Source organism: Giraffa tippelskirchi, chromosome 1, assembly GCF_054371585.1.
Source record: "Giraffa tippelskirchi isolate mGirTip1 chromosome 1, T2T-mGirTip1v1.2.pri, whole genome shotgun sequence".
Classification (NCBI taxonomy): domain Eukaryota; kingdom Metazoa; phylum Chordata; class Mammalia; order Artiodactyla; family Giraffidae; genus Giraffa; species Giraffa tippelskirchi.
Genome location: NC_137275.1, coordinates 193,296,814 through 193,319,777, shown reverse-complemented (window position 1 = coordinate 193,319,777; position 22,964 = coordinate 193,296,814). Strand labels below are relative to the sequence as shown.

At 41.9% G+C, this 22,964-nt stretch overlaps 1 protein-coding gene across 12 annotated transcripts in view; it reads left to right on the top strand.

Moving 5' to 3' along the window:
- The window catches only part of FRMD3 (FERM domain containing 3), a 396,369-nt gene that overhangs the window by 184,934 nt on the left and 188,471 nt on the right, over positions 1-22,964 (top strand). For 2 of the 12 annotated variants that reach the window (XM_081520514.1, XM_081520500.1), the window contains exons 1-2: positions 5,215-5,351; positions 14,178-14,309. The exons of 8 other annotated variants lie outside the window; for them this stretch is intronic. The gene's annotated coding sequence lies outside the window, so the exon portion shown is untranslated. Of the gene's footprint in view, positions 1-5,173; positions 5,352-14,177; positions 14,310-22,964 lie in introns of those variants that run through there. 2 more of the 12 variants (XM_081520507.1, XM_081520438.1) reach the window with 2 other exon arrangements.

Genomic DNA, 22,964 nt, shown 5'->3' with positions numbered 1-22,964 from the left:
GTGAACATAAAAGGCACTCTTTGTGTTAGAATAGGGCAAATATTTACCATTCAGTCTAAGGACAGCATTTAACAGAGTTGCTGTGAAGCTGCTTCAGCCTCTCAGGGGTCCATGGGCCAGGACCATGAGTATCACCAGGAGCTTGTTATAGATTCAGTCACAGGCCCCATCCCAGTCCTACTCAATCAGAAGCTGCATCTTAACAAGATCTTCAAAGAGACTGAAATGCAGATTAAAGTTTAAAGAAGCTTTTGCTATTGGCCAGTGCTATCTAATAGAACCTTCTGTGATGATTGTGATGTTCTGTATGTGTGCCATCTACTACGGTAGACACTTGGCCATATGTGGCTGAGAATTTGAAATAGGACTAATACAACCAAGGACTAAAGTTAAATCATATTTAACAATTATAACTGGAATGTAACTAGTCACACGTGGTGTGTGGCTACTAAATTGGGTAGCACAGCATGAAACTTTACCAGGTTTTGCCTGCAGGATTCCTGGGGAGGGTAATGCTGTCTTCCATCACCACCAGGGCATAGTCAGGTTTTCCCATGTGGCCAGGAAGTACCACTGCACATTCCTGGTCCTCGCTGTGACCATGGTCCATGCACAATCCCTGGAATAAATCCAGGAGCTTCGACATTCATGATACCCTTACTTTCTCCCAGAGGCTCAGAGTGGTTAGCTGGATAGGAAAAAAGTAACTTCAACTGCACTAAGCCAACACAAGACACTGATAACTGTCCTTTTCTAATTGTGTTATTTCTGTTATTTCACAAATCCCTGAGTATCAGAAGATTTTATTTCTCTACTTTGCTTCATCTGCAATGTATCTAAATTACAAAATAGAAATTGATGCTTTTTATTGATCTTCTTTCTCCTTTAATATTTTCACTTTCTCCATAGGGAACTCTAGTTCAGGTTATTTTCATTATGGTCCCCTGAAGGGGTCTTGAGAAACTTTCCTTTCCACATCTTTGCTCAAGCATTCCTTCTCGGTCCTCCTAAGCCATGCCCCTGTGGGACATCTACTCCATAAACATCACCTGTGCTATTGTGAGACGCAGACTCTGTAACTTTAAGATGTCTCTCTGTTTTTCCTACCTTCTCCATGCTGATCATCTCTAATCATCGTTTCAAACGTAACTTCTTTTTTTTATCAAATTTGGCAACACAAAACATTTCCCAGCTGTTCACTGGGGACCCGTGGCCAAGCGATGATGCAAACATCTGTTCTGGTTGGAACAGCCCTCATAGTCCACCAAATGGAGTTCTGGGACCATCTGTATCCCCCTCCTCCCGTGTGGCCCCAGAGTTCTGTGGAGGTCAGGGGGAGTAAAGAGTCATCTGATGGATGAAAATAAAGTTTAGTGTGATGGCAAACTTTCATTCTGAAATGGAAACATGTATTGACAAATGTACATTGGATTACACCTTGTAGATGTTTTATAATCAGATATAGGGTTGTCATTTCTTTATAGTAACGTTTGTCCTTAAATAATGCCTGATTAGAAGACACCCCCGTTTAGATCCTGAGCATGGGAAGGGGCTGGAGTGATCATCTCATTGTATGGAGAAGTAAAGGGCCTTCCGTAGAGCTTCCCTGGGCATGGCCTAAGAGTCAGCTTGTAACATTTATAAGTTTGGGTCTCTTGATGTACTGGTCTGTAAGTGGGCTTCAGGGAGTCCATGAACCCCTAAAATTGTAGCAAGGTTTTGTGTATGTATGTGCAGTGCTGGGACAGGTAACTCAAAACATTTATTAGAGTCTCAGCATTGCATCATGCTATTCTTATCCTTTTTTTTTTTTTAATAAATTTATTTATTTTAGTTGGGGGCTAATTACTTTACAATATTGTAATAGTTTTTGCCATACATTGACATGAATCAGCCATGGGTTTACATGTGTTCCCCTTCCCGGATCCCCCACCCACCTCCCTCCCCATCCCATCCTTCTGGATCATCCCATTGCCCCGGCCCTGAGCCCTTGTCACATGCATCGAACATGGAATGGTGCTCTGTTTCACATATGACAATACACATGTCTCAATGCCATTCTCCCAGAACGTCCCACCCTCATTCTTATCCTTTTGAATTCTCCTGATACGGTGATTAGTTTGACCAATTTCTCAGATTTAGGATGAGGCATATAGAACATTTGCTAGAAAGTTATAATATGCAGAGAAGTTAGCTTTACTGGTGGGGAACTTTGTTACAAACCATTCTGCCATTGGTGACTACTGGCTTCAAGGAAGAGAGGGTAAGAATATTTAGTCTATTCAGAGGAAAGTCAGCTTCCCAGATGGTGCAGTGGTAAAGAATCTGTCTGCTAGTGCCAGAAATGGGGGTTAGATCCCTGAGTTTGGAAGATTCCTTGGAGGAGGAAATGGCAACCCATTCCAGTATTCTTGCCTGGGAAATTGCATGGACAGAGGAGCCTGGTGGGCTATAGTTCATGGGGTCACAATGAGTCAGACACAACTGAGCATGCACTCAAGAGGAAAATCATCACTGTGGTAAGAAAAAATAAAGCCCAGCCACTATCTCATTGATCAGGGGAGAGCAGGGTCATCCTGTTATGTGAAATGTAGCTCTTTGCATGGTTTGTACAGACTTTGGAGCCAAAAGACTTGATCTTGGAGCTCTGCTCTGCTACTCCCTGGCTATGTGATCTTGAGTGAGTGGTTTGTTGTTTTTCTTTGAACCTCAATTTTCTCATATTGAAAACTTAGGGATACTAATACCTGCTTTGCAGGGCTGTAATGAGGAGTCACTGCAAGAATGTATGCAGGGTCCTGAGGACACATTTGCAGACCCTCTGCAAATGGTCACCGTTTCCATTATTTCTGCTCACCATTTCAGGGCTACTGAGGACTTGTGTCTTTCTAGATCAAAAGTCATCTTTTAGATTTACTGTTACCATAAGCAGAGGAGTGGGCTACTGAGGAAACCCAGTTCCTGGGATAGCCTACCTTCGAGCTGCTCTGGGAATGATCATGGAATATGTATATTTGTTAATTTGGAGACTGCAGGAGGTATAACTGTTTGCTCATAGTGTCTGATTCCTTAAAATGTAAATGCTCAACACCCACGTCTCTGAAGTCAGCTGGTCCACTCTCTGCTGTTCAGCCTTTTGAGGGAGTTCAGGATGCTATGGTGGATTATTCTTTTCTCAGCTAGCTCTTCTACTTTCTGTCACCATCTATGATATGTTCCCGTCTATCTGCTGGAATTATGTTTCTTGCAGTAGAGTTTACAAGCTAACAGAGCACATCATCTTACAGGAAGTTCAGTGCTGGCTGGACACATCCTTTGGGGAGCAGAGCCATTAAGACTCTGTGTTTCTGGCAAATGTGATCTGTTTTATAGGGAGACATAGGAGAAGAATATGGCTTTCTATTTTAAGCCACAGATGAACCTTCATGTGTAGGGAGCAGGCAGAGTTTCTGTCTGTGGTCTACCTTAGGTTGTTCTGTGGCTTGGGTCAACTCAGTTTCCCTCCTCTGTGGAAAAGAAATGCCTTTAAGAGCTGGTATAAGGGACAAACATTTGTTTCATAATGATAATAATTGAGCATTTGGGATTAGCAGATGCAAACTATTATGTTGAGGATGGATAAACCACAAGGTGCTACTGTATAGTACAGGGAGCTGTATTCAATATCCTGTTATGAATCATAACAGAAAAGGCTATGAAAGAGACTATATGTGAATAACTATCACTTTGCTGTACAGCAGAAATTAACACATTGTAAATCAACTATATTTCAATAAAAATTGTTAAAAATAATAAATTCAGATGAGCTTTACTCAACTCTCTCAATTGGCTGATATAAGTGCTTCTTAGAATAAGGTGAACACAGAACATGAATCATGCCTCCCAGGTCTTTCCTATCTTGCTTCCCACAGTCCCCACCATCTGTAACACACACACACACACACACACACACACTCTTTGCTTTCCACAATCACTACTATCACACTAGCCCTTCATGATCCTGAATCGTGTGATGACTTCTCTTGCAGGCTTGTGAGACTGGGGGATCTATCGTAATGCCTGTTTGGATTACTGTGAATACATATTTTCTTTTACGGTTTCTCTCTTCCCAAATTAAAAAAAAAGTTACAGCAAAACAAACTCAGATGTAGACTATTTAAAAGTAACATACTTCACTAGTCAAGTTCTCTAAATTCCAATTCAGGATAAAAATTAGCCCTGGCTTATGTGTCTTGCCACCAACAGAAATCTTATTTTCCCTCCAAATATATAACTAATGCATCCCATAGAATGTGTTTGTATTTTTAGGTTTAGGTGTTCTTAGTTAATATTCAGTGCATTCTCGAGAGGGCAGCACTGGTGAAAGGAATGATTCTGATAGGTGCTGTTTCGTTCTCAGCTGGGAAGAATTTCTTTCTTAAGCACCACCCCTGTGGTGGTGCTTTCTTTTTCTGTGTGAGACCTGAGAGGCTCACCCTAATGACGGAAGGTAGCTTTTCTCCTGTCCACCACCCTCTCTCTCTCTCTTCCCTTGGGTTAGCCCTGCAGCTCACTCCTCCCCATTTCTTTGCTTCACCCAATCTTCCTTCCCTATCCTTCCTGGAACCCGTGACCTTGAATTTCCATCGTTAGCCAGCATCATCCTACACCAGTGTCCTCAAATTGTGGCCCCAAACTAGAAGTCTCAGCATCATCCTGCGTGGTAGGCAGGATGATGACCTTCTAATGAGGTCTGCATCCTAATTCCTGGACCCTGTGCACGTGTGCTCAGTCACGTCTGCCTTGGCGATCCCGTGAACTGTAGCCCGCCAGGCTCCTCTGGCCACGGGATTCTCCAGGCAAGAATACTGGAGTGGGTTACCATGCCTTCCTCCAGGGGCTCTTCCTGACCTAGGCATTGAATCTGCATCTCTTGCATCTCCTTCATTGGCAGGCAGATTCTTTACCACTGTGCCACCTGGGAAGCCCATAGAACCTGTAGATATGTTAAATTACAAGGCAATAGGAAATTAAGGTAGCATGTATCATTAAGATGGCTTAGCACTGACCTCAAAATAGGGAGAGAACCCTGGATTATCCAGGTGAGTCCAATGTAATCACAGAGTTTAAATGTGGAGGAGGGAGGCAGTGTCACAATGAGGCAGGAAAGACTTGCCCAGTCATTGCTGGCTTTGAAGATGAGGGATTGTGACCATGAGCCAAGAGATGTAGGTCACATCTAGGAACTGGAAGAAGCAAGAAAATGGATTATCCCTAGAGTCTCCAGAAATAAAGACAGCCCTGCAGACAGCTTAATATTAGCCCACTGAAACCTGTTTCGGACTTAAAGTTTTGAATTTCAGAACTGTAAGGTAATCGTTTTAACTTGTAGTTTTAAGTCACTAATTTTGTGGAATTTCTTATAGCAGCAATTGGAAACTAATACCCCTGGGAATTTCTTAGAAACAAAAATTCTAGGATGCCTCCACTCCAGACCTATTATATCAGAAGCTCTAGGGGTAGGGTTCAGAAATCTGCATTTTAACAGCCCTCAGGGGGAATCTGATGCATGTGAAGTTTGAGAATCTCTAGGGCATCCGTTTTCCCTTACAAGCGAGGTCTGAGTGGAAGGGAAAAGGAGTGGTATTTGGAGAATGTGGTCAGGAAGATGCTGTGGGTTAGATGAAATGGCATGGTCGGGTGGCTGCATATGGGTTCACCACTGAGATGGCTGGCTTTGCATGACGTTGTTGTCCCTAGCAAGGGACAATGTGTAATTTGTGACGTGAAAGCATGGCAAACTCTGCTTCTGCAGCTTGTCAGCCAGCTTTTCAAAGAGATATTTTAGGGGCTTCCTTTAGTCTCTTTAACTTATCACAAGTGGACTCATTTATTACAAACGTAGCCAAGTTAGAGTGGGTGGTAGAATTAAAGCCAGGTGCTGCCAGTGGAGAAGTTAGAGAATGTCACATCCAGGGACTTCCTTGGTGGTCCAGTGGTTAAGACTCTTGCTTCCAAAGCAGGGACATGGGTTTGATCCCTGGTCAGGGAACTAAGATCCCACGGTGTAGCCAAAAAGTTTTTAAAAAAAGAATGTCATGTCCAATTGCTCATTTATTTAGCATACATTTAGCCTTCAGTTCAGTCGCTCAGTCATGTCTGACTCTTTGCGACCCTATGAACTGCAGCACGCCAGGCCTCCCTGTCCATCACTAACTCCCGGAGCCTACCCAAACTCATGTCCATTGAGTTGGTGATGCCACCCAACCATCTCATCCTCTGTTGTCCCCTTCTCCTCCTGCCCTCAATCTTTCTCAGCATCAGGGTCTTTTCCAATGAGGCAGCTCTTCCAATCAGGTGGCCAAAGTATTGGAGTTTCAGCTTCAACATCAATCCTTCCAGTGAACACCCAGGACTGATCTCCTTTAGGATGGGTTAATTGGATCTCCTTGCAGTCCAAGGGACTCTCAAGAGTCTTCTCCAACACCACAGTTCAAAAGCATCAACTCTTCTGCACTCAGCTTTCTTCACCGTCCAACTCTCACATCCATACATGACTACTGGAAAAACCATAGCCTTGACTAGATGGACCTTTGTTGGCAACGTAATATCTCTGCTTTTTAATATGCTATCTAGGTTGGTCATAACTTTCTTTCCAAGGTCTTTTAATTTCATGGCTGTAGTCACCATCTGCCACTGTTTCCCCATCTATTTGCCATGAAGTGATGGGACCAGATGCCATGATCTTAGTTTTCTGAATGTTGAGCTTTAAGCCAACTTTTTCACTCCCCTCTTTCACTTTCATCAAGAGGCTCTTTAGTTCTTCTTCACTTTCTGCCATAAGTGTGGTGTCATCTGCATATCTGAGGTTATTGATATTTCTCCCAGCAATCTTGATTCCAGCTTGTGCTTCCTCCAGCCCAGTATTTCTCATGATGTACTCCGCATATAAGTTTAATAAGCAGGGTGACAATATACAACCTTGACGTACTCCTTTTCCTATTTGGAACCAGTCTGTTGTTCCATGTCCAGTTCTAACTGTTGCTTCCTGACCTGCATACAGGTTTCTCAAGAGACAGGTCAGATGGTCTGGTATTCCCATCTCTTTCAGAATTTTCCACAGTTTATTGTGATCCACACAGTCAAAGGCTTTGGCATAGTCAATAAAGCAGAAATAGATGTTTTTCTGAACTCTCTTGCTTTTTTGATGATCCATCGGATGTTGGCAATTTGATCTCTGGTTGTTCTGCCTTTCTAAAACCAGCTTGAACATTTAGCCTGCCAGGTGCCAATTGCTGTGTGAGGCCCTGAGGAAGCCTGAACAAGACAAAATCCCTGCTCACAAGGATCTTTGTTCTAGTGGAGTCGACAGCAGACACATACTTTGATAAATAAGGGGATTTTTTTCATGTTCATTAAATCTCCTGCACAGATTCACTTGGTTTTTGCTTGGTGCTGTAATACAGCAGGTTTCCCAAGTGGTGATAAAGAACTTGTCTGCCAATGCAAGAGAAGTAAGAGGCAAGGGTTCGATCCCTGGGTCAGGAAGACCACCTGGGGGAGAGCATGACAACCCACTCCAGTATTCTTGCCTGGAAAATTCCGTGAACAGAGGACAGACTGTACAGAGGACAGAAAATCCCATGGACAGTTTGATCCACCTCATTAGAAATGATTCGAATGTATTCTTTTTAATGGCTGAGTAATATTCCATTGTGTATATGTATCACAGCTTCCTTATCCATTCGTCTGCTGATGGGCATCTAGGCTGCCTCGATGTCCTGGCTATTATAAACAGTGCTGTGATGAACATTGGGATACACATGTCTCTTTCAATTCTGGTTTCCTCAGTGTGTATGCTCAATGCAAGATACAGGGTGCTTGGGGCTGGTGCACCGGGATGACCCGGAGGGATGGGATGGGGAGGGAGGTGGAAGAGGGGTTCTGGAAGGGGAAAACATGTACACCCATGGTGGATTCATGTTAATGTATGGCAAAACAAATACAATATTGTAAAGTTAAAAATAGAAAATAAACTAAATAACAATGATAATAAAAATTCCATGGACAGACTAGCCTGGTAGACTACAGTCCATAGGGTTGCAAGGAATTGGACATAACTGAAGCGACTTAGCATGGATGCACAATACAAGGAAGTTTAGAATGGAAAGTAACTGAACTATGTCCCAGATCACCTTATAGACTGAGGCTGGTGAAAGAAAAGTATGCATGTGCATGCTTCTTGATGGACATTTTGAAAGTCTTTTAAGAAAATCAATGTAGACAGCATCTTGGATCCTGCACTAATGGAAGCTGTGGTTGAGAACTAAGTTAGTGGGGTGGGGGGGGGATGAAGAGAGTAGGCTCGTGGGAGCAGGGTGTGGCAGCTGAGAAAGTGTGTTATGATGGAGGGGAGGTGGGAGGAGAGGTTGCAAGGTCCCTTTCAGGCTGTTCAGACAAAGAAGTCTGTATTGAAGAGGAGATTCACTTTATATCTCTGGGATAATAACCTTCCGTGAGTACCCAGATACTAGCTCTGAAGTGAGTTTAAAGAACAGCCCTCTCCAAGAAGGTATATCGTTTATTCCTGAGGATGTCTATTTCACTTTTGGACAGGAGTCAGCTCTATGTCTGATCGATAGAAAATAAATTATGCAGGGCATTATCTTGGCTAAGTATATCATAATGAACTGCTATTCCTTTCCCCTCTTCTTCTCCTTCATAAATTGCATATGAGAAGCTTATGTAATGTCTATAACGAATCCCCTTTTTGTCTCCTAGGAGCGTAGGTTTACTGGTTGTGGTCTCTGTTCATGATTTATTCCCTGCATATTTAGAAAGAGATTCCAGGCAGCTTGCAATGGTGTGCCAGGTCCCTTCCATTTGTCCCGCCAGAGCCACTCTACCTTCTCTGACCCAGGAGACTGATCTGATCAATGACATAGGTATGAGCCTCCTTGTTCTTTGGCTTCTGGTTGGGTTTGACCAATAGCGGTCCCAGCCAAAAGGCCACATGGATGACAGAGTGAGGTGTGGGTACTCTAAATTGTGTGTGCCATTAACTTTCTGTTGGGATTTTGAGAGATGAGAATATCACAATATATAACAAGGAAATAAGCACCGTTAAAGAAAATGAAAGGCATAGGAATCAGAACTAGGAACTGAGGTAGCCATCACTTCTGTGTATCTTTTTGTGTTTGTTGGACAATTAGATATCTATCTGTCTTTTGTGAATAACCTGTTCAAGTCTATTGCCCATCCTAAAATTGGGTTGTTAGTCTTTTTGTTTATTTGTAAGAGTGTCTTAAAAATAAAATCTAGATAACAGTCTTTTGTCAGAAATAAGTATTGCAAGTATCTCTCCCCAGCATGTGGCTTGCATCTTCACAGTCCTAGTGATGTCCTTTGTCTAACAGATATTCTTAATTCTAATGAAGTCCAGTTTATCATTGTTTTTATTATATGATTAATACTTTTAGTGTTCTATTTAAGAAATCTCTGCTTCCTCCAAGATCATGACGATTATATTTTCTTCCAGAAACTTTATTGTTTTACCTTTCACATTAATGTCTATGATTCATCTCAGATTGATTTTTTTAAAAACAGCGTTATTGAGGTATAATTTACACACCGTTAAGTTTACTCATTTTAAGAGTACCATTCAATGATTTTTTAAAAGTGAATTTACAGAGTTGTGCAACTGTCTCCATGATCTAATTTTAGAATATTTTCATCATTAAGGAAAAAACCCTTGTCTGCATTTGTAGTCATTCCTCTTTCGCACCCTGTTCAGTTCAGTTCAGTCGCTCAGTCGTGTCTGACTCTTTGTAACCCCATGGACTGCAGCATGCCAGGGCTCCCTGTCCAACACCAACTCCCGGAGTTTACTCAAACTCATGTCCATTGAGTCGGAGATCCCATCCTGAGCGCCAGGCAACTACTAATCTACTTTCTCTCTATATAGATTTGCCTTTCAGATTCGTGTGTGTATGTGTGTGATGGGTAGTTCTTGAGCACAGACCTTAACTCCAAGCTTTCTAGAAGCCAGAGCAAAAGGAGAGTCCCATTTTTTTCATAGTCTTCCTGGCTAGGACTTCAATTCCATCATTTCAGGAAGAATCAAATATTTGTGTCAAATCTTATAACAGGCATTGGGTAGTATAACAGGCAATGTCTTTGACTACATCTTGGCATGAGATAGACAAGGCCCAAACAGTTATTTCTTCTGTTGGCACCCTCTAAGAGTTAAGGGATTATCTATCCCCCAGTTGAGATTAAGGAAAGCACTTCTGTGAGAAGCTATGATAATAAGGATTGTGCACATGGATTTCTGGACACACTAGGGGAGCTTCAGGCAGCTAAGGCACAAGCAGGCAGTGTGGTTCTGCTAAACACATGAGTCTGAAGCAGGTTTTGGGTGAGGATGGATCAGTCTTTTTCATAGTTGGATTCTCTGATGGGTAAGTGCCAGAAGTGCCAAAGAAGCCACATTACTTATTTTTCTTCTAAAATTTTCCCCCAGCTTTATTGAAGTATGGTTGACAAAATATAATATTTAATATATTTAGGACCTACAATGTGATGTTTTGATATAACTATACATCATGAATGATTATTACCACAATCAAGCTAATTAACACAAACCTCATTTCACAGTTACTACTGTATGTGTATGTGTGTGGTGAGAACACTTAAGATCTAATTCTCTATTCTCATAGCAAATTTTAAGTGTACATGCAGTATTAACTGCAATCACCATGCTGTACACCAGGCTTCCAGAGCTTTTGTTGTTCAATTGCTAAATCATGTTCAACTCTTTGGGACCCCATGGACTGCAGCATGCCAAGATTCCCTGTCCTTCACTCTCCCCCAGAGTTGGCTCAAACTCTTGTCCATTGAGTCGGTGATGCCATCCAACCATCTCATTCTCTATCACCCCCTTCTCCTCCTGCCTTCAGTCTTTCCCAGCATCAGGGTCTTTTTCAATGGGTTGGTTCCTCACATCAGGTAGCCAAAGTACTGGAGCTTCAGCATCAGTTCTTCCAGTGAATATTCAGTGTTGATTTCTTTTAGGATTGACTTGTTTGACCTTCTTGCAGTCCAAGGGACTCTTAAGACTCTCCTCCAGCACCACAATTCACAAGTATCAATTCTTCAGTGCTCAGCTTTCTTTATGTCCAGCTCTCACATTCATACATGACTACTGGAAAAACCATAGCTTTGACTATATGGACCTTTGTGGGCAAAGTGATGTCTCTGCTTTTTAATATGCTGTCTAGGTTTGTCATGGCTTTCCTTCCAAGGAGCAAGTATCTTTTAATTTCATGGCTGCAGTCACCATCTGCAGTGATTTTGGAGCCCAAGAAAATAAAATTTGTCACTGTTTCCACTTTCCCCTCTTCTATTTGTGATTCCAAAGCTTATTTATCCTATAATCAAAAGTTTGTACCCTTTAACCTATTTCTTCTCTCCCCTGCCCCCTCCCCATCCCCTCCCAGCCCACGCGGACACCATTCTATTCTTTGTTTCTCTGAGTTCAATTTTTAGCCATATTATATATTAAAGTAGGATCCATGTGCTGTATATAACTACAAGACATGCAGGTGGCAGAATTGACATATTGTGAACATTTAAGGGTCTGGTGTGTCCTTATATTTCTGCTCATCGGTAGCTCGCAGCCTTATCCCCTGTGCATGGATGCCAGGGGGCCATGAGTAGAACCAACATTCCTCACAGAAAGAACCTTTCATTCTGCTCCCATGCCTGGAAAAACAGATGGCTGTTTCCCTAGATTTTTGTACCATGAAGTATGAGAAAAAATGGTTTGGGGCCTACATAGTTTTAAGAGTTCTTACCACTTGGTCACCTCAAAAGATGTACTTACACTTTTGATATACCTAATATGATCACTTAATTTTAAAATATAGCCTTACATACCTTTTGAATTGACTAATTGGGCAGAGTTACTTATAGGCCATCAAATATTGAATATCTGCCAACTGCAGTGATTTATTTGGACCATAATTTGATGTTGAAATGTTTTCAAGTCATCATTTAGCTGACATGTTCAGCTACTCACAAAGGCTACTCTTCTAGTCAATCATGGCAAAAGCCATATTACTGGCATGGAGAAGTTTGCTTCTCTGTCTGCTGTAGTAGGATATGTAGCCACTGTACCCAAAAGCTTCATGAACAAAACATGTTTAAAAAGGACACTCCTGCACTACCAGGGAGACTATAAATTAGTACGACCACTTTAGAAAGCTCTCTGGCAGAATCTACTATAGGAAAACATATACATCCTGCATGTCTTAGTAATTCCACTTCCAAGTATATACCCAATAGAAATGGTTATATATGTTCACCAAATATATGTCCAAGTATGTTCATAGCAGCTTTACTTGTAATACATAAACCAAACTTGAAACTACCCAAATGTCCATCATTGTACAACTGTTGAATATATTAATGAGTTGGGTAATCATACAGTAGAAGAACTGCACAGCAATAAAGTGAATGACCACACAACAACATGTAGGACTATCAGAAATTATGTTGAAATAAAGAAGACACAAAGAATGTTACTGTAAGATTCTGTTCACTTAAAATTCAGGAATAGGCAAAACTGATGATGGAAATCAGTAATGGGTATCTTTAGGGAGAAGGTGACTGAGGGTATGAAGGGGCTTTTGAAGCATGAGTAATGTTTTAATGTTTGATCTGGGTGGTGGTTATATAGATTTGTTCACCTTGTAAAAATTTGCTGAGCGGTATACTTATGGTTTGAGTACTTTACTGTATGTATGTTATATCTATAAAAATATTTACTTAAAAAAAGAGCAGCTAGAACAGTCCTGCCTTATGTGTTGAGGATTATCTGATAAAGTCCATTTCTGTACATTCACTGATTCTAGAAATGGTGCAGATTTTGAAGAGTCATGAATAACCTGATATAAAATATGAATGGATAACTTGACTGAGAGAGTTTCTGTATTTAGACTCAAAGTTTGACAAGAATTAATGGAGGAAGTGAGAAATTGCACATTTTTCCACATTCACCTGCCTTTGAGATGAAATAATCTATAATAGTGAGCTTCAGTGAAATAGCTGTGTCTCAAATGGCTGACTTCTCACCTAAGATATTAAACTGAGACACTCAGGTTTGTGCTCTCCACCCACCTAGACAGAATGGCAACCCAGCTTTACTAAGGGATGTCTGGCAGAGTAACAGTCTGTATTTTGAGGACTTCTTTCCTCTATCCCTCCCTCCATCCCTCCCTGAGAAACTAGTACAAAATATTATGCTTCATGGCCTTGTTAGGGTAAATTTGGAATTGAATCGTTCGGTGTGCTTTGGGGCCTACCTTTTCCTTGATCCCATAGGATCTGGTCACCTTCCCTTCTCTACCCTCATCTACACCTGTCCCCTTGGTTCACTCTGCTCCAGGCCCACTCCATCCTCCCGACACTCCTCAGACTCATCCTGACACTGCAGCCTTTGTACCTTTGCCCAACCTGCCCGCCCTCCCTGGGACACATGCCCTCCTTCATCTCTACCCCTAATGCCTTCAAGTCCTTGAGGTCTTTGATCAAACGTCATCCACCCGGTGAGGCCTATTCTGACCGTCCTATTTAAAACTGCAGTCAGCCTCCCCCAGCGCCTCACTGGACTGCTGAGAAATTTCTGGACACATGTAGGAGACAACATGATGGGATGGAAGAAACATGGGCTTTGGAATGAAATCCAACTGGAGTTTGAAATTTGGAATTTGCTACTTGCTTCCTATTTCTCTGGGTCTAGTGTCCTCAGATGTAAAATGAGGCCACTTCATAGGATCATTGCCAGGCAGGATACTGTAGGTGAAGCACCTAGCCAAGGGCTTGCACATGGCAGTTCTCAATAAATAAAATCTCTCGTCCATTTCTCTCTAGCAGCTTCTCCCTGCCTCAGTAGGGACTGATTTATACAGTAAAATATGCTAGGAAGTCAGTTCCAAATAGGATGAACATATTTTCATAGGGTAAACAAACTAGCATTGAAAAGTTGAACCTCTCATATATTAACTGAAATTATTATGGTGAACTTTATCTTACCTACTCAAAAATGACTTTGTTAGAAGCCTGTGAGGTGAAATGGCCTAAAGTCTTTGACACAGATGGGAATGGGCTATTTAATAAGCCAAGTCTCTGATGGGCAGGTGGTGTTACGGCGCTAGAGGAAGGTGAGACAATAAAGATCTTCACTCTTGCCCCTGACACTCTGAGGTATTCCAGGGAGGAGCTGTGTTGTGAACAGTCATGTTCTGAAACACCCTGAAGGTCAACAAAAGGTACTATTTGCCTCTGGGACACAGGGATGTGTGTTCTAGTTACTAAGCAACTTGGCCTTCTGAGCTGGCTGGGCCTCATTATTCTGCCTGTGGTGGTGGGAAGCAAATCTGTTGTTTTTGGAAAGAGAAGCTGAGGCTTCCTGGTCCTTCCGTTTGTTTCATTTTTAAACTTTTTATTTTGAATTGGAGTAGAGTCGATTAGCAAATTAATGTTGTGATAGTTTCAGGTGAACAGTGAAGTGACTTAGCCATACATATACATGTATCCATTCTCCCCCAAACTCCCCTCCCATTCAGGCTGCCATATAACATTGAGCAGAGTTCCATGTGCTATAGAGTAGGTCCCTGCTCTTTTAAATATAGCAGTGTGTCCATGTCCATCCCAAACTCCATAACTATCCCTTCCCCCCAATCCTTCCCCTTGGCAACTGTAAGTTCATTCTCTAAGTCTGTGAGTCTCTTTCTGTTTTGTAAGTAGGTAATTTGTGTTATTTCTTTTTAGATTCCACATATAAGGGATGTCATATATTTCTCCTTCACTCTTACTTTACTCAAAGATCCTGGTGAAAAATGAGTAAGACCAAGGGATGATTTTTATCAGTTATGTGGTGAGAACAAGATTAGGAGGGGTCTTGACCTGGGGGAAAGCTGTCAGTAGAAAATTGAGGGGCAGGTATCTTTCCACTTTTACACTTAGGCCAGTGAATAACTGGGAAAACTGGGAAAGACGGGTTGGGTAACAGAAGCGCTTACTGAGAAAGAAGCATTCTCAAAGTGTGCACACCAACGTTTGAGAACCTGTGAAATTGGTAGAAAAGAGCAGAGGCTTTAGAGGGGCATAGAAGAGAGTTCAGGTCTTGGGTCCATATTTGTTGTTTGAGCCTCCATTTCCTCATCTGTAATGTATCCACCAAAGTGATTGTGAGGATTCAATGAGCTAATACACATCCATGACTTGGCATAGCATATATTACAAAATGTTTGCCTTTATTGACAAATTTGAGAGGTTGTAACTGTATACAGGAGTGTGCTGTGGCCACTCTGAAGAGTCTCGTATTTTCTTACAAAAGCTCTTGTCCACCTTTTTCTGAACCAACATGAGAAAAAGCTGGTAGAGCTTTTCCCTGTGCTGATGGAGAGTTGGTGTTTTTTTTTTTTCCTTGGTGAGGGAGCAGAAGCTGATCAGAGAACAATTAGGAGCTTCATAAATGAGTGTTAGGTTGGATGGAGGGAAATGTGAGGAAGGGAGATGTAAGCTAAGGGCAGCAAGAGTGGATCAACTGATTCTATTTGCAAGCCAATAACTTGCAAAAGCAGGAGTGAGCATTCAATTCCAGTGGTCTGGCGCCTTATCCTGGGTTGGATATTGTATACTTTAAAAACATTTTGTTTATTTATTTATGGCTTCTCTGGGTCTTCATTGCTGCGTGTGGGCTTTCTCCAGTTGCAGCGAGCAGAGCTTACTCCTTGTTGTGGTGCACGGGCTTATCGTTATGTTGGCTTCTCTTACTGTGGAACCCTGGTTCTAGGCATATGAACTCAATACTTGTGGCTCATGGGCTCTAGAGCTCGGTTTCAGTAGTTGTGGCATTCCACCACATGTGGGATCTTCCCGGGCCAGAAATTGAACCTGTGCCCCCTGCATTGGCAGGTGGATTTTTAACCAATGGACCACCAGGGATATCGTGTACTTTTAAAACACCCTGTGCTGCCATCTTCATGGCCTTTCTGCTCCGCATCCCTCCTCTGCCAGGGCTACTCTCTGGGATCCTGGCACAGAAAAAGTTAGCCTTCATGTCTGCAGACCCACAACTTTTACACTCCCAAGTGTGCTGCTGATCTGTGAAGAACTGATTCTTTGGGGAAAATGGAGTAGAGTGTATAATTTATTGTAACATTCCTGGAACTGCCTAGGGAGAATTTGGGGACAATAGATTGGGTATTTGATTGGTTTTAGCTGAGTAGCTGTCCTCTTCCTTCTCTCCTTTTCCCCAGCGTGGGATGGCAAATCCATCTCCAAGATGAGCTCTAGATTAGTCTCCCTATTGTCTTCTCTGCACTTGAATGGCTGAATTTTCAGTCCATGTGCTGCTGTGTGCCTGTGGTAGCTTAACTTTGCTCTGGCAATTGTAACTAAAGGAGACAACCAGAGGGCTCAGCTTTGAGAGATAGAATCTCTCTTTCTGAATACTCAAATTGGAAGCAGTAAAATTTAAGGTCTGACACCCCATGTTATGATCATGTCAGTCTCCAACGGGGGAAGAAGTCTGAGCAAAGGGAGAGCAAATAGGGATTAAAAAATTCCTTAAATTAACATCTAAAAATTTCACCCTTGCCCAGTTTAATTTTGACTTCCATCAGGATGTAATTCCATTGTTGCACTCTCCATGGGGTTGGCTATTTTTGTATTCTTTTGGCTTTGTGAAATTGATAGGTACAATTTTAAATCATTTACTATGTACAAATTATTCTGTGAATTTCCTATGAAAAGTTCAAAGAAGAAATTTCCTTGAGAAAAGAAAGCTGAGAGGACTGATAAACCCCAAGTTATACCATCATATATGGCAATGAGAGGACCAAGGTAGTGCCTCATCAATTTTTAAATGAGATCAGAGGACAGAGGTGTCGTTGAGGGTGGGATAGTCTGTGAGGGCTCTAGCGTAGGGGCAGCTCCTACAGTGAATTCTCTAGCTTGAGCTAGCAAATACATCAGTGACAGAATTTTGGTAAGTAGAGGCAGGAGGGCTTTGTTCATGCAAGGGAATGGCATGAGCGAAACCATTTTGAGGAGTGTTTGAGTGATAAAATGAACTGGAGGAAAATAAAAAACAACAATAACAAAAGCTACCTGAACCACAGATACATAGAGTTTGCATTTCTGAATTTGTCTGTTCTCTTCATCAGTGTGTGTCCTTGCTGACACCGGCCAACATCTGCTGACCACCAAACAAGGACCCTTTGGCATCCTGTTCATTGTTCAGTGCCTAGGGAAGTAACTTTCTGAGATGTAGCTTATAGCTTGAGGGAATAACATTCATGGGTGGGAAGTGTTTGTTCTGCTCTGGGAGGACTGTCACCAGGATCTTTCTTTGATTTTGCAAGAGAAAAGCCACCTCATCTTCCTTTCTTGAGAACTTTGTATTAATAATTAACCATTGATTGTTACCTGTAGGGACTTTCCTCCCTCCCACGAGGCCTAGGTGGAATCTTTAGGGGCTGGTTCTCCTTGTTTGCACAAAGTATGTGTCTGAAGACTCTGGAGTGGCACACTGAACTCAGAATAAGGCTTCCAGACTGTTCTTCCGGGCACTTCGTGGTAAAGAATTCTTTGGCTCTGGTGGCCTTTGACTTGTGTCCTCATTTTCCGAATTTTGGCTGTGTAGATGATGTGGAAAGATTGGGGGGCCCTTTTCAGAAAGAGACAGGAGCCAGCAAGTGCAGGGTGGGGGACAGTAGAGGAAGCAGGAAAACCCAGTGTCCCCGTGGCTGGAGGTGAAAGAAGCAGAAAGGGACTATGTTCTAAGAGGTCTAAAGACACATAAAGTTTCTAGACAGTACTCTTTATCTGTTTTTCTGATTTCCTAACCCTGGCTGCTTTGCATAAATATAACAACCAACTTTTCAGAGTGTGTGGGTGTGAGGGGGAAGTGGGGACAGGCATGGAGATAGGGAATGGAATTTGATAGAATTGCTGCGAAAGATACAAAATTATTTACGTAAAATAAAACACAAGTTAATTTTTTTGGCTTATAGTTTACCTATCGATATTAGAGATTGGTGGTGTCTGACTCTTGTGACCCCATGGACTGTAGCCCGCCAGGCTCCTCTGCCCATGGAATTCTCCAGGCAAAAATACTGGAGTGGGTTGCCAGTTCCTTCTCTAGGAATATGAGGTTAGCCGTGGTATTTTTCTATTTCTTACTGTCTTCCCAGCTTTATTGAGGTATAATTAACATATAACATTGTGTAATGTTAAGGGGTACAACATAATGATTTGGTTTATGTGTATAAGATGCAAAATGATTACATCTATCATCTCGTATAGTTGTAATTTTTTGGTGTGTGGTGAGAATGTTAAAAAAATCTCTTACCAACTTTTGAATATACAATACAGTATTAACTGCAGTTAATATGTGGTAAATGCATGTTATTATATCCCTAAAACTTATTTATCTAATAACTGGAAGCGTGTATCATTTTCACACATTCCGCTCACCCCGTAAGTTATTATTTAATCTGTGACTGAGTAAAATTGTCAGAATTTCCATCAGGACAGAAAGCAAGAGCCAATTATGCAGTCCTGCCCTGTTCCCAACAACATTTTCAAGCTAAAAGCCTCTGTCAGCTCTGGTTCCCCCTCATTGCAGACATTGACTTGGAAGAGGGGTGATGGACATGTTCAACATCATCTTTCATTATCGGAGAGCCTTTCCCTCCTTGTACCATGATGTCAGTTTCAGGGGCACCCCTGCTAGTTGGGTTTGGGTATGAATGAATCCACATGAGTGCTAGACAAAGTGGGGTAGCCCTCTGCATAGGAGGCATTGTGGAAACCCAGAACTGCTGAAGCTCAGGTCTGGGATGGAGGCTCACCATCATCAGGACCAGTCCGCTGTTGCACACCTGGGCACCTGGAGGCCCAGAAGTGTTGGTTGGTGACTTGCCCGGGGTCATCAGTTGGCAGAGGAAGGGGACTCTGAGTCAGTCCTGGGAATTCAAGATCAGAAACATCTTCCCTACCTGCAACCTCTTATCTCTTGCTTCTTTTACTTCCCTGATGAAAATGAGGTGGGACTTTTAGATAATATGATAATAACTGGAATTCTGGTTTGTGAGTCTTAAGGATACTTCAGGCCAGTGGCACAAGAGAGGGTAGTCCTTATGTTCCCTTTAGAGAGGAAGCCAGTGATTAAACCTTAGTGATTAAAAAGTGATTAGAAAGAAATACATTATACTGATAACCAATCTATTGCTTGTTATTTGTAGAAAAACTGGAAAATGCAAATAGGCACAAGGAAAAACTAAAAATAACAAGCTCTCATCTCCCGCAGATATCATCATGAATAGTTATCATTTTAGCTTTTAAATCTTTATTCTTCATGTCTACATGTGTACATATAAAGCATGTGTATAAATACACACATGTATGTAAAAATGGGAATTTTATAAAAAATGTTCATCCCATCTTATAATCTTACTTTTCCCATTTTATGTTGTTGTCTTTAATATCTTCTCATACATTCTTAAGAGTGAATTCCTGATGGGGTTCTCACTTTCATACTTGTATTTGAGCAAGAGTGTCTATGCATTATTATGTATTTATACAGCTCCATGAGGCTCTGTGTTGTGCACTGCTAAACAGTGGGCCCAAATTCCTTGGTACAAGGAGCTGGCAGATTGCATCTTATATTTTCCTTCTTCCAGGAAGCTCCTGGCTGCTGCAAGGAATGAAAAAAAAAACCTAACAGGCAGAGGAGAGTTAAAGAAGACTGATTTGTAATAGTTGATAATGGCTGTTATTAATAAAATTCACATCAATCATTCTTTATACTTTAAATTTCATTATAAAAAAAAAAAAAACCTTGGCTTGGGTTGCTGTGTAGTCAGAAGAGATGTAAATATAACCAAGATGTTGTTCCTCCTTTGTGACTAATTCCTCGCAGAGAGGGGGAGTGTGATAGTCGGGGAACCCAGCCTACGTCTTTCAGTCTTTAAATATTTGTGATAAATCATTTTTGTGTGTGTGCATGTGTGTGTGTGTGCATGCATGGGAATTCCCCCCAGCACATAGAGGGTTGTTTCAGGAGTTTCAGAGGCTATGTGGACTACAGACCAGCTAATCACCTGATTAGTGATGTGAGAATCTTCTAGAATTGAAGTGGAGGCATCAGGACTTCAGAGAGTGTAAGTTAAGGACCGTGCTGGGTTGGTCTTTTGCCAGAATAAAGAGTAGCGTCTGAGAGGGAAAAAATTGTAGCTTAGAAGAATTAGGAATGGAAGTGGGTGGAAATCATACATTTCTAGAAGGTCATCCACCCAAATAGGGCTGATGCTAGCTGGGTTGTTGGAAAGAGCAAATGACGTAATCTCTGTGCAGCTCTTAGCATGGCCCTCTTTATAGTTAGTACGCAGTAATTTGTAGCTTTAATTCTCACTGTGATTATGACCTTTGTCATATTATTTATCACACTGAATTAAACTCCCAGTGGATCAGCCATGCCTAGATATGTTTATGCTGGTGTAGTGGGAAATAGTCTGGGACTAATTCATTAGTTCAGTGAATCTCCTCTTTCCTTCCCAGCTCATTCCATCCCCAGTCTTAGCAACTTTGTCAGGATGCTTCCTGGGTGGTCATGTGTCCTGCGCCATTGCAGAGTGCCCTTTAAAGAGTGAGGTGGTTGAACCTAGAGGCTGTTATATACAGTGAAGTAAGCCATAAAGAGAAAAAAAACAAATATTGTGTATTAATGCATTATCATATATATGGAATCTAGAAAAAATGGTACTGATTTGCAGGGCAGAAATAGAGATTCAGATGTAGAGAACAGACTTGTGAACGTAGTCAGGGAAGGAGAGGGAGGGACAAATTGAGAGTGTGGCATTGACATGTATGCACTGCCATGTGTAAAACAGGTAGCTGGTGGGAAGCTGCTGTACAGTACAGGGAGCTCACCTCAGTGCTCTGTGATGACCCAGAGGGGTGAGATGGCAGGGGTGGGATACATGTATACTTACAGCTGATTCAGGTTGTTTATAGCAGAAACCAACACAACATTGTAAAGCAATTATCCTCCAATTAAAAAAAGAAATTAAAAAAAAGCCTCATCACGTCTGTAGTTCTAAGCATGCATGAACTTTCAAGCAGCCCTTCTGCCCAGTTTCTCCCTCCTCCTTTCTCCTGGGGAGGAAAAATTATTTCTTGTTGTGAATAAGGCTACCAACATGCATCTTAATAGGGGAGAGAGAGGGGATGGGGATATAAAAGATGAAGCCTTTAGTTCAGCAATGGGGCGGAAACTTAGGAGTAAGAGTTTTCACAGCACCTGAAGGGCACAAGACAATTTGGAGAGGCAAAAGAGGGTTTGGGAAGTGTTGTGGGTTAGACCTTGGATTCTCCTAAATGTTACTTGAAAACACACTCTGGAGAGTTGAATTTCTCTTCAGTACTTAAATGTGTTCAGGTAGGGTGTAAAGACTGAGCCATGTCGACTCCCATGGATATAATAGGGCAACATGTATATGATCTGCTCGCAAATTCATCTCTTTGCTCTTGTTTAGTTTTCTTTCTTTTTTAATCGCCTGGATGGGGGAAAGTCTTTCCTTAAGCTGAGCAAAGCCTCGCTGACCACGTAAGTGGTTTTGAATTTCTCCATAAGCAATTCAGTGACTCTTGTTCCAGCTGCTTTACCTCATCACTTTGAATGGACCAAGATCTGACTTGTTAGATTAGTCTCAAAAGCTGGAGGATCCCTCTGTCCAAGGCTCTCGACAGATAGATGGGAAGGACTATGAAGGGGATCTATGCATAATGAACCTGAATGGTTGTTTTTTTTTAAAACTATTTAGCTCAGTGTAGATATCTGTATGCAATCTCAGGAGGAAGTCTATCTTCCTTATTAAGCTCCTGGGTACCTTGAGAATTCCATAAACAGAAATTATCTCTGCTCTCCCTGTGTATGAATGGCAGCTCCTAATTGACTATTGCCATGTTTTTCTTAAAGCGCTATATTCTCACATAATTTTTAAAAAAATGTGATCAGCTGGTGATTCCAGGTAGATCTCAGACTTCAAAGTCACTAAATTCCTTAAGTAGTTAGAGATGCCCAAGGTAAATTTGTGAAGATTGCAAAGTGGGTGGCAATACTGTGGTTCTAGGTGACGCTGGGCTGGAAGAAACACAAGCTGGAATCAAGATTGCCGGGAGAAATATCAATAACCTCAGATATGCAGATGACACCACCTTTATGGCAGAAAGCGAAAAAGAACTAAAAAGCCTCTTGATGAAAGTGAAAGAGGAGAGTGAAAAAGTTGGCTTAAAGCTCAACATTCAGAAAACTAAGATCAAGACATCTGGTCCCATCACTTCATGGAAAATTAGATGGGGAAACAGTGGAAACAGTGGCTGACTTTATTTTTGGGGGCTCAAAAATCACTGCTGATGGTGATTGCAGCCATGAAATTAAAAGACGCTTACTCCTCGGAAGGAAAGTTATGACCAACCTAGATAGCATATTAAAAAGCAGAGACATTACTTTGCCAACAAAGGTCCGTCTAGTCAAGGCTATGGTTTTTCCAGTGGTCATGTATGGATGTGAGAGTTGGACTGTGAAGAAAGCTGAGCGCCGAAGAATTGATGCTTTTGAACTGTGGTGTTGGAGAAGACTCTTGAGAGTCCCTTGGACTGCAAGGAGATCCAACCAGTCCACCCTAAAGGAGATCATTCCTGGGTGTTCATTGGAAGGACTGATATTGAAGCTGAAACTCCAATACTTTGGCCACCTCATGCGAAGTGTTGACTCATTGGAAAAGACCCTAATGCTGGGAAGGATTGGGGGCAGGAGGAGAAGGGGACGACAGAGGATAAGGTGGCTGGATGGCATCACCAACTTGATGGACATGGGTTTGGGTAGACTCCGGGAGTTGGTGATGGACAGG